Source organism: Melospiza georgiana, chromosome 3 (genome assembly GCF_028018845.1).
Source record: "Melospiza georgiana isolate bMelGeo1 chromosome 3, bMelGeo1.pri, whole genome shotgun sequence".
NCBI lineage: Eukaryota > Metazoa > Chordata > Aves > Passeriformes > Passerellidae > Melospiza > Melospiza georgiana.
In genome coordinates, this window is record NC_080432.1 from 65,537,677 (window position 1) to 65,549,340 (window position 11,664).

Consider the following 11,664-nt stretch of genomic DNA (forward strand, 5'->3'; position numbering starts at 1 on the left):
GGAGCTCTTCTAATGATCCTACAGAGGGAGAGGACAGGACACACAAAACCAGTAGAATTTGGAAGCAAATGGCCATGGCCATGAGGCCTTGCATTAAGGATATTATGTTCAGCTGTTCCTGAATTCCTCATTAAATGTGCACAACGTTACTTGCTTTTAAAACTCAGAAAGGAAAGAAGGCATGGATTCATTCATGTTCAGTGAGCTAGGAACTGCTTAAAGTCACTGCTTCTGAAAGCTGTGGTAGCACATGAAAGTAGTGGTGGACAATGAATGTTCTGGAGGATCTGGCTGTACTTTCCAACAGCAGCAACTGTGGCTTAGGGCAGGAAGCCTGAAGCACAAATCCTGTTGACTTTTTGTCATATGAAGAATTTGCATAACCTTTACTCTGCTGTTAAGTCTAGACCATTTTTTAAAAATTTTATTTCATGGGTATTGTTTCCTTCACAGAATTCCAGAACTCGTTCTGATGGGAAGAATGTGTTAAATAAAAATAATAAAATGCCACACAGCTGTACCCATTCTGCTAGAGCACACTCTTCTCATGTCTGCTGTATATATGGCACCACTGAATACTGAATGTCTGAGATCTCAAAAACTGACATTGATGGAAAGATTCCTCCTTCTCAGCAAGTTTTGTACCTGCTCAAGATAGGTTTTTCTTCTAATACCATGTCATTATATGCAATATGGAAAATAGAGTAAGAATATAAAGAGGACAGAATTGTCAGAGATCAGGATTGCATAGATAAATCCATAGGTAGGTGTCCAAGTGAAAGAAGGCTCCCTTTCGGAGGTATTGCATAGGCATGCCTAAAGTTGTCAACCCTCATATCTGTGAATTTGTGAATATTCAGCACCTGAAGAAAATAGACACCAAGCTTAGATCTCAGTTAAGCCCCTGAGGTTGGCAGTGTTAGCCAAAGGCAATATATGTGACACAAAACGTGGTGGGCTCCATTTGGTTTAAGAAAATTTATAGTATTCCAAGAAGGTTTGAACTCCATTTGTCTTCTCACATCTCAAAAAGTTCTCCACCTCCTGTGAGCTTTGAATCATCGTACTTAAAGTCAAACACATTTTAGAGCATTAAATCCAGCCTCTGATGTATGAACCATGTTATAAATAACTTGGGGGCCTGTGTACCCAGAGAGCACTCTTCTAGACTGTGTTCATTCCCTTTAGGATTACACAATCCATCATTCTTAAGAAAGATGATGGATGAATGATGACTAAAATAAAAGTCACTTGTAAACTTGCCAAATTTTAACCATCTTGGCTGAAATTGTCCCTGAAAGGTATTTCTCTTGGGGGAACTATTTTTTTGGTGGAAAGCTTTTTGTCAGAACAAGTAATTTATTTACAAGTGAAAGTCTATGAAAAAAAAGTCTAGAAAACTTTTCTCTAGTTTTGTTGTGGAACTCAGTCTGAGGACAACATTTATATTTGCAGCTTTTCTGAATTTATGAGGAATACCTATTTGTCCAAATTTTTGGAAAAATAATAAGCCTGCATTTCCCTGTGGTGTGCAGGTAATTCTCCAGAGTGTTTATTATCTTTGCAAATAATTAAAGTTGTGGCTGAATAGGATTTTCTCTGCCATCCCTGGTCTCTTGATCCTCTTCATGCCTTGACTACCCAAGACACAGACAGAATGTGGAAGCCACTTTGCCTCCCATGTATTGTCAATACTTCCCCAGAGCTGATGCAAATAAAGCTGCATTGAAGTGTGGGGGAAGCCAAACTTTGATGACAACCTGAGCAATGAGAATAGGTTCTAGATGAATGAGCTAAGTGAAAAAAAACCCTAGCTTTTCCCTTGAGGACTGCAATAAAATGAAATTAGTAGTGTTTGTTATGTTTTAGCTGTAATGATAAACCACATAGAAAACTGTGTGAAGGAATCATTAGTTTTGTTGTTGGAGAAGAGCACAGTGTGCAGTAAATAAGAAAGGCTGCCACACCTTGAACCATGAGGAAAAAACAAAATACAGTTTCATCATTCAGTGAACACCATCCATCAAGTGTTACGAATGAGGCACAGGAAAAAATGTTGTGTGATCATCTAATTAAAGGCAATATCATTATTCATACTCACAAGGGGCCAAATTAAGGTTGAACAGACAGCCTAAATGCTGACATTACCTCACTCCTCAATACCCAACTTTTCAAACTTAGTAATCTCTTTTTTTAGTAATAGAACCCCAAATAAGGGGTTAGAAAAAAAGGCTGGTTAGAAAGTCTTGCCACCATGTTGTCATGAATTTCATTGTGACTATGTCCCCTATTTGGCTTTAGAAAGCTCATCCTGACTTTCTGCCTGCATGTAGCTGCCCCAAAACACGTATTCATAGTTCCCATACCATTCTGTTACAAAGGCTTTGCCATAATTTGCAAATTTGTGCCATGATCTCAACATTAAATTATTTCAATCTGTGATTTGGCTTGTGTGAGATAAAACTGTAATTTGATGTCTTTGTATAGCTACCATTGCCTTATTTTAAAGAAAAATGACAAATATTTTCCCTAATTTTCCCTAGTCTTTGCTTCTCTGCCCATGGGAGTAATATTAGCAAAATCACCACCAGTGCATGTCAAAGGCACTTGGCCACTGAGTAGACTGACTAATGGCTCACCATTCTGCAGGCTCCAGGGGGCAGTTTCTAGTGGCAGTGTATAACTCAGGCACTTCTCAGTTCATTTTTCCTATTGAATTTGCTTTTCAAAGACTACTTCAAATCCTAACAATAATTTATTCTTTGCCTTTTATTTTCTACAAAGATTGGTTTGTCTGCTCTGATTCGCACTTCAGTAGCCTTTGAAGACTCAGATACCATTAGAGTGAGCACTGAAAAGATTCATCATCTAAAATGTGAGCTGATGTATAGTCCTGAAGAGACCATGAGCCTGAGACGAGCACCACCAAGGCAGGTTGGGTGTTCCTGCCCTGGGAGTAAAGGAGCAAGCAATAGAAGAGGTGTAGGTGAGGTCACCTCTGAATGCAGACTTAGAGAAGTGTTACTAATGCTATCTTTTAATGCCCTCTATTGTCATGTGAGTAGGGTCAAACGTTGGTGACAGGTGTCTTCTGTCTACAGCAGCCTAAGAAAGTTCCTGATCAAAGCCTGGTGTCTCCTAGTAGAGGAGGTAATCTCCACCAGGGTACCCCAGTGCTCTGCTCCTGTGGTTCAGAGCTTCACCTGCTGCTGTGGCCAGATGGTTAAACTGGGGCCACAGGTGTTGCTGGGAAGGACAGAAACCCAGGAGTTTGACTACTGCCAAAGTCACAGGGAAGAAAAGAACATCTGGAAGTTTGGCTGGTCAGCTCTCTACAGTAGCAACAATCTCTCTCCTCTTTAAAGTAAGAACAAAGGGAGAATGAAACTAAACTGGAAAGTAAAAGGATGTAGCTGTTGAGGTCTGTTTAGAAAAGTTCTTGGGCACATCCTGACCTCACAGCACGTGCACTGGTGCTTTTGATTGCAGGGGCTTTGCTGAATGAGGGGTCAAGTGGACTGGCAGGTGGGGCATTTTGTGTAGTGCTTCTAATGATGTAATGATAGGGGTTTGAGCTTAGAGTGAAAATATGCATTTTGTGCATAGCTACTTCCTCTAGCTTGTATTATTTAAGTAACTAGGAAGAACAGAACTGCCCAATTTGCAGACCACAAACATGAAATATATTTAGCATATATTCTCCAAAATGAGCAATTTTATTTTTATCAAAATGCACACTGTTTTGTTCGAGTAACAGATGGAAATCAATGGGTTTTAATGTAACCCAGAAGAGCAAGTTGTAGTTTTATTCCCTTAAGTACCCCTTTGTTGTTCAGACCACAGCTGTAAAGGGATTTGAACCTCATCACAATAAATGCCAGTACAGAAATTTGAAAGGTAGGCCACAGACTTTGTGGCCCACTGCAGAAGGTATCTGCTGCTCCTTAGAGTTGTGTAAAATGAGATAGAAATGAAATAGCATCTTTTTTGTGTTATTAATGTCACAACTAGCCATGGTGTTCAAACTCAGCATTTTATATATAGCTTGTGTATTAAAAAATCAATGTCTACCATTAGGCTGGAGAAGTATCTCTGCAGTGTGCATTCTGAATGTAGAGATTGCTATAGTGCAGTCAGTTCTAGGACTGAATTTCTCTTTGCTTTCTGTTATGCAGATAGGCCCCTCTGTATGTGTATTGTGTAGACAGAAGTTCAACACACGCATGGACACACGTATATACACATGTGTATACACACACGATTTTCTGCAGAAACAAATGATGACAGTTGGATGTTAAATGGCACTTACTTACTTTACATGGGGAAAAATCAGGCACTGTGGAAGGCATCATTTTTGACAGGGACAGTAATGCCACCATAACTCCAAACTGACAGCCCCTTCTCCTCATACTTTTCTCCTGGGAATAAGGCTGGTCAGCTGCTGGCCATTCTGCCCAAAGCAACAGAAACAGTCTGTGGCTGCAGGACTATGCAGTTCCTGCATTTCTGCAGGCAGAACAGTGCCTGGCTATCTGTCTATATATAATTTTCTTACCTTATTTACTATGTACAATACAATAAGTTGTTCTTATATAATAATGGTTCTCAGTTTGGCTCTGAAGTTTACACCTGACAGATGAAATGGGATAAAAGAGAGGGAGGTCACCCCTTTTCTGTGACTGGTATTAAACTGAAAAACCATTCTCTAGAGAATGGAGTGGCTTAACAGGAGTGCTGTTAGTCATAGAGTAGGAAGAGGCAGTTAGTCACACAATACTTGGTGAGGCAGCAAAATTACGATAATGGAGGACCTCAACTACCTGTGCATATTCTGGCCAAGAGTTACCATGGAACAAGTTATGAAGAGCTAATTTCTTGAATCTTCATATCTTGGAATGGAGTACACCAAGGCAGGGAGGGCTTTCAAGCATGGGTGAAGTTCAGGAGATGGCTCATTGGAGATGTAATCGTAGTTGAGCCACTAAGCAAAACTGACCACAACATAATTAGATTCACCTGCTTGGGATGTGATGAGGTCCTGGCTCCTTTGGTACCATGTACGGTACCAAGCTTTGTACAGTAACCCTAAACACTGGGGAAGAGAGGTGGAGAGGACAGGAATGTGAGTGGGGGAAAGATGGAAGAAGATGTTACCATCCAAAGGTTACCTGCCTCCAGCAGATGGTTGTACAAAGGAGCCCCCTTGGCACAAACAATGGGAGCTTTTACCATCCAATGGGAATGTTTTGCAGTGAATGCTTATTAGGCAGCTCTGGGGAGTTGTGTAAGAAGGCAGCCAAGAGAGGATAAAATAACATGGTTAGAAAAATTACATTGCCTAGCTGTAGCCCACAGTTAGGTGCATACAGTCCAGAGAGAGGACTCAGTCAAAATGGGTTTTGGTCTCTTTCTGCCAAGGCCTTAGAGTTATGCAGGATTTTGAGCCCACTCCTTGGAAAAGGGGTTTACTGAGGCCAACCTGTCTGCAGAAATGGTGCAATAGACATCCTGCCAAGGATGGCACAGTGTGTAAAATCCCAGGTCTGAGGGGAAAGTATGCAGGTACATGACTTTATATTGTGGTGCTTTTAATGTCAGAACCACTGGTGGGATAGCTGTAGTTAGAGACACACATAAATACATTGGTATCATTATATTCCAACTCTTTCTAGAATTGCAGAGGTTTTGAAAGGAGCCACAATTCTGACTAGGCAGTAAGCTTAGGTCCATCCACTGGATGGACCTATGATACAATCAAACCAAGAGCACTTGTGAAGTCAAGCACCTGGCTGTCACTGCAGTCAGGGCTACAGACATGGGTGTCACTGCACAGTGTTGCAGCCTCCCGTTTGTAGTGGCCCACAGCTCAGCCCTGTGTGATGTGTAGTGCTTTTCCTGCCGTGGGAAGTCGAAACAGCCAAAGCCATCCCAGGGGTTAGCCAGATCCTGCCTGCAAACAAGTATTCTGCTCTGCTTGTGAACTCAGCTCCCACACAGGGTGGCATATATACTGGCATGTGCCATAGGAATGGTTGATTCGTGTGTCTGGAGATTTCAGGCTAACTCAAAGCAAAAAATAAATAAAAAAACCCAAAAGAAAAGAGACGTAAGGCTTTGCTTAATAGAGCATTAATTATGCAGGTACTGAAAGATTTCTAGTCCCTTTCAGCCCTCAGAATTTAGATTCTGCTGGATATACTTAATTTTTTAAAGCCCTCTACATTTTGCAGTTTACACATTTGCATAGCGTAGGACTACTGTCAGGAACATATATCTACAGATCTGGGACAGGAGCTGTTCTCATCATTACAGTGGGATGGAAAAGAGAAAACAGTTCAAAGGAGGAGGATGGGGGAAGGGAAGCATTTCCATATATTTTTTAAGGAATCAGAAAGACACACAGGCAAGTGTGTCAATCATGAGACACAGTTCTCTCTTTAATACTGTCAGGAACACAAAAGTTCACAGAGCACATGTGTGAGAGGGTGCTGTGCTGCCTTGACTACATGATCTGCATGATACATGTCAGAAGATGGGAATGTTGCTATGGCAATTCTTCTCTCTCCTGAATACTAAGTTGTCGAAGAAGCCAGTTCACAGTCAGGCAGGCTCACTTATGAACTTGCCTGCTTGAAGATGCTAAATACTATTTATAGCTTCTCTTGCAAGGAGACAACATTGTTTTCTGCCCTGGCCTCTTAAGACCCTGTGCCCCAGTTCTCCAATATTCCTGATGTTTATGTGATTTGGAAGCTGCTGAGGACAGAGATTTAACTGAATTTTGTGTTGGAGAGTGTTGGGGTTTTCCCTTGGCTTATACAATGTCCTTCAATTTTCATCTTGCTAAGAAAGCAACAGACAGATGGGTCTTTCTGCATTTCCAAAAGTCATCTTGCTGTTTTTTGTGAAGTTCTGGATTGAGTAATTCATTTATCTTTACTTTCGGTCTGCAGAATAGTAACCTGTTTTCTCTAATGCTTCCCCTGGCAGGACAGCAGGAGAGGAACTGGCAGCCTCTTGGTGCCCCTACCAATTTTTTCACTGGGTGACCCTTGAGCCCATCCTGTCCTTGCTTCTGTTATGGAGCCATTCCCACTTTGCTGTGTGGGTGCTGCCGTGGGAGAGGGATGCCTGCACCAGCAGCTCTCCTACTGCACCTGTGATTTCCCTTAGAAATAATGCTCTGTGCTCCTTCCTTCCCTAAAAACCTGTATAATAGCACGGCTTCGTGGAAGCAAAGCAGCTTTGTTGTAGAGGTGGCAAACTTCAGTAGATGCAGGGATTCCTGCATTACAGTGTCTCCCAATGTCCATGTTGTATCATGTTTTCTGGTAGCAGTCTCTGTTTTCAGCTATTTTCCTTTAACCTAAGTTTCATTTTGTAATTGGAATATTCTTCACTAGGAAATTCTACATGTCTGATTCAGGCTAAATTTTCTAAGATGGCTCAGGCACTCCAAAACTGAAGATAAACAAAACCAGACTGTATTATCTATATTAAAAAATCCTTCAAATTAGTTGATCATACTGGGTTGTTGGGGTTTGTTTTTGGTTTTGTTTTTTTTTTTTTAATTTGTTTTGGTTTTGGTTTTTTGGTGGGTTTTTTTTTTTTTTTTTTTTGGTTGGTTGGTTGGTTGGTTGGGTTTTTTTGGTTTTTTTTTTTTTTTTAATCAGGATGGATACTACTGTAGGAAACTCTGCAGGTAGGCAGAATGTAAAATCCTGATCTGATGTGCTGTAAATTAATCAGGACAACATAGGAAGAAAAAAGAGTTGCTCTGCTTACCTGTGTGATGCTGGGTATTTTACTTAATTTTACCACCTCGCAGTTTGCCAGCAACTTCTTTTAAAGTTTGAAGTGTTTATTTAGCACCTCCCATGGGCTCTAAAAGTACTAAAACAAATGAGTTCTGCAAGAGCAAATGATCAAGGCAAAGATGCCATCGAAAATGATGACAATTTGTTTACCAATGTACTCCAATACCCCCCTCAAATAGAGAATGTACCCAGCATCTGGATTTGATCCTTCAGTGATCAGTTAAAGAATAGCACAGCCAAGAGAAAACACAATCATCTGTCACAGAGAGAAGTGTGACCAAAAGAACAATAAAAGATCATTTTAATGTCCAATTCCAATAAGACAACAGAACACTCAGACAAGTCACAGGTTCATGTACAAGAAGAGACATTTGCAAATACAGGACATCTTAGGAAACTGTAGGAGCAGATGCTCTCCAGAGAAATGTGTCTTCTTGATATAGCATTCATTTGCACCTGTAAGAACAAGAAATAAGTGGAAGAATTTCAAAATCAAACCTTGACTCTGTAACACATATACAGGCATAATTTAGATCACCCAAAAATGTCAATGACTTAATGATTTATTTTATGTCTTGTTTCTGCTGTGCTCATCAAGAGAGCTTTACTTAGTCCAGCTGGTCTGAGGATTTTGATACCCATGTGATTCAGAGGCAGGGATTCAAACCACATTGGCCAGTACAGAGATGTCAAAAAGTTTCCATAGTGCAAGGGACACAGAAATGAAAAGTATTTGTTGGTTTAGAGGGATTAACACAGAGAGGTCGATTAGTAGCTTGCAGATAACCAGGCCTATGGTTCTTAAACTATGCTCTCTCTTCTTTTCCATCTGAGCCCATTTTGTTTCCAGAGATTTAAGGGATGAACCTGAGAAGCCACTCCTGCTGCAGGTACTTTCCGTGTTTCTGAGCGAGCAGGCCAAGAAAAACAGCAGACCAAGATAATTTTCCTACAGAGTTCCACACCAGCTAGAGAAGGATGATGAAGTGCAGCAGATTTGCTGACAGCGCAGCTCTCTCTGTTGAAGGGGACCGGCATGTGCTGCTTTCTTACAGGCAGGATTGCCCCCAGGTCAGAGCGTTGTGCTGCTGCAGCTTGCCCAGAGCAGCTGTAGATGTCATATCTGAAAGACTGAAAAGCTTAAAATTCCCTGCTCAAAGAGCAGCTTTTGCCTCGTGCTGCCTGAAGCTATCCATGACCACAAAGCCTCATGCGGGATGTGACCATGAGAGCTTCCTGAAGCAGCCGTGCTGCTTGCAGGCTGCCTGCCTCTAGTGACCACAGTGTGATCCCTTTGCTTTCCCCACTGCAGCCGAGGATCTCTTGTCCATCCCTGGAACAGCTCCTCTGCATTCACAGCCATGAAAAACCACAGGAGCTGGAGTAAAACGAGATTTATTCAGAAAGAGGGTCTGAATCCAATTAGAGCAAAATAAACAGTCAACATGACACATTTCCTTCTCACCTCTGCAGAAGCTAATCTAGCTGATCCCTTTCTGGTGTAACAGGAAAATCCCTGATACCTTACAGCTCCACAGCCAGCACTGGAGGACACGGCACAGGCAGCAAACACCAGCTGGGCCTCCAGCCCACCCAGCTCTGCCGTTGGCACTGCGAGCCAGCAGCTGCCTCGGGTGCCTCCTCAAACTTTCTGCTACAGAGCCTACAGGCAAGCGCTGACTTGGGGCCACATCTCATTTGCTTTTCCCAAATAAGCATTCTGCTTTGCTGCTGTGATGCAAGTTTCCTAAATAAGATATTCTGGGAAAGAGATCTTCCTGTGTGCTTTTGAGAAGAGACAGTCCTTTCTTTCGGGAGGCATGGCATTCTCACAGGCTGCACTGACATCCTGTGGCACGACTTCCCCGCACGGAAAGAGCGTCAAGGGACAGCTTTGCCCCTCTGTGTCCCCTCTCTGCAAGTCTCTCTTGCATCCAAACGCTTTGGGGGGGGAAGGGGCACCTGCCCCCTTGCTGGGTCCAGCACCAGCTCCTGCCCGCCGTGCCTGGCAGGCACAGCTCCTGATGTCACCTCAGCTGCCACTCATCCTGCCACCACCGGCCTGGGAGTGAGGGACCAGCCCCCCGCCCCATTTGGCATCTGAATCACTGCCCCAGCATAAGGGCTGTGCAAGCATGAGCTGTAGTGACATAGCATGGGTGGGGTGTTGCTGGAAGGGTGGGAGCTTTTTAAGGGAAAAAATTATGAAAACCCCTCACACCCCCCCCCCCCGCAGCCCCAACCTCCTCTGCCCACAGAGCACTGAGCCCTGCCATGGGGTGGCCAGGGTCTGCAGCAAGCTGCATCCCTCAGCCCAGGCTAAGGCACTGTGGTGCAAAATAGCACCCAGCCCCTCAGAAGGCGAGTTTAATTTTACTTCCCCTTGGAGAACAGCGTTAATCCGGAACTTTTTAGGCACCACTCGATCAGCTGAATTACAACTATTAGCTTTGGACTCTAGGCATTTTTATGAGATATTAGTTCCAGGGCTTGTGGTTTGGCATGGAAAGCATATTATTCACACACAAAACAACTGCATTAAAATAACATTAGGAATCTGGCTCAAACTGACAAAACCTAGGAAACTCAGAATTAAGGCTGAAAGTATGTCCTTAACTCACCCACTGCGTGCCCGTGTGGCCGCCTGGGCGGTGTGTTGGCCCCACTGCCTCCAGCTGAGCCATATTCCCATGCTGTTCCAGGGAGGAAACAGGCTGCACCACCCCTGGGAGCACCAATCCCACCTTGTGCCTTGGAGCCCTCATCCACTCAGACAAGTTTTAGGATTTACATGTAATGCAACTTTTTTTCTGAGCATCTCTACCTAGAGCCAGGTTTCCTCCCCTGTCACCAGCATCATTGCACTCAGAGCAAAAGTTGCACAGAGATGTGGAGGCTGAATGGAGGCAACACCACCCCTGAGGGAGGCAGATGGGCCTTTCTGCAAGCTGCTGGGGAAAAACCCTTGGCTCAGAGAATGCCTTCTAGTGTTCACTTTGTGGATCACCTCACTATGAGGGAGCTGAGGCCAAGAAGTATTGTGAAGACACAGGTTGCTGTCACTGAAGCTGGAGAGGTGTGGGGGGAAACTTGTGCAGGAATTGTCCCAACTGGCTCCTCTTTTGCAGAACTTTTGGTCATGGGAAGCAACGCTACATACAGAGAAATTTGTGTCACAGCACCCAGTGGCTGAAAAACAAGGAAGCATTCCCTAAAAGGGTCAAAAAGGAGCAGTGCTCTGTCCTGGTCTGAACATCTTCTGTGCTCCAGTTTTTCTCCCAGAGCCCCGTCCCTGATCACAGGACACAAATATCCAAATGCTCTCCTGGGCTCTGGCTCTCCAGAAGGTGCCTCTGGGCTGTGGAAAAGGCGATCTCAACTTCAGCGCACTCACTGCAAGAGCAAACAAACAAAGCAGCAGCCTCAGCGGAATCACAGCTCACATCATCCAAGAAATGAATTACCACAGGCCTCTAGGAAGGACTGATCTGCTCACTCCTGGAGCATAGCTCATTTTTAAGATGTTCTTCCTCTGTGGCCAAATATTTGCCTCCACATGGCAGCAAAATCAGCTCCTCTAAAGCCCTGTTTGAAATAAGCTTCACTTCTGCCCTACCCATTCCTTTTATTTAGGAGCTCTGCTGTTCTGTAGGAAACAATCCAAGATGCTCATGCATGAGGGATCTCTCAAGAATAAACCACATTAAAAAGAAAAAATCCAGAAGGCAGCAGCTAAAGAATTGAAGCTGCAAGGTTGTCACATTGCTCTGTAAAAGGGGGTGCACCTTAACCATATTGGGTGTGATTTTTTCCCTCTCAGTGAGGTGAGAAATACATTTACTATTCC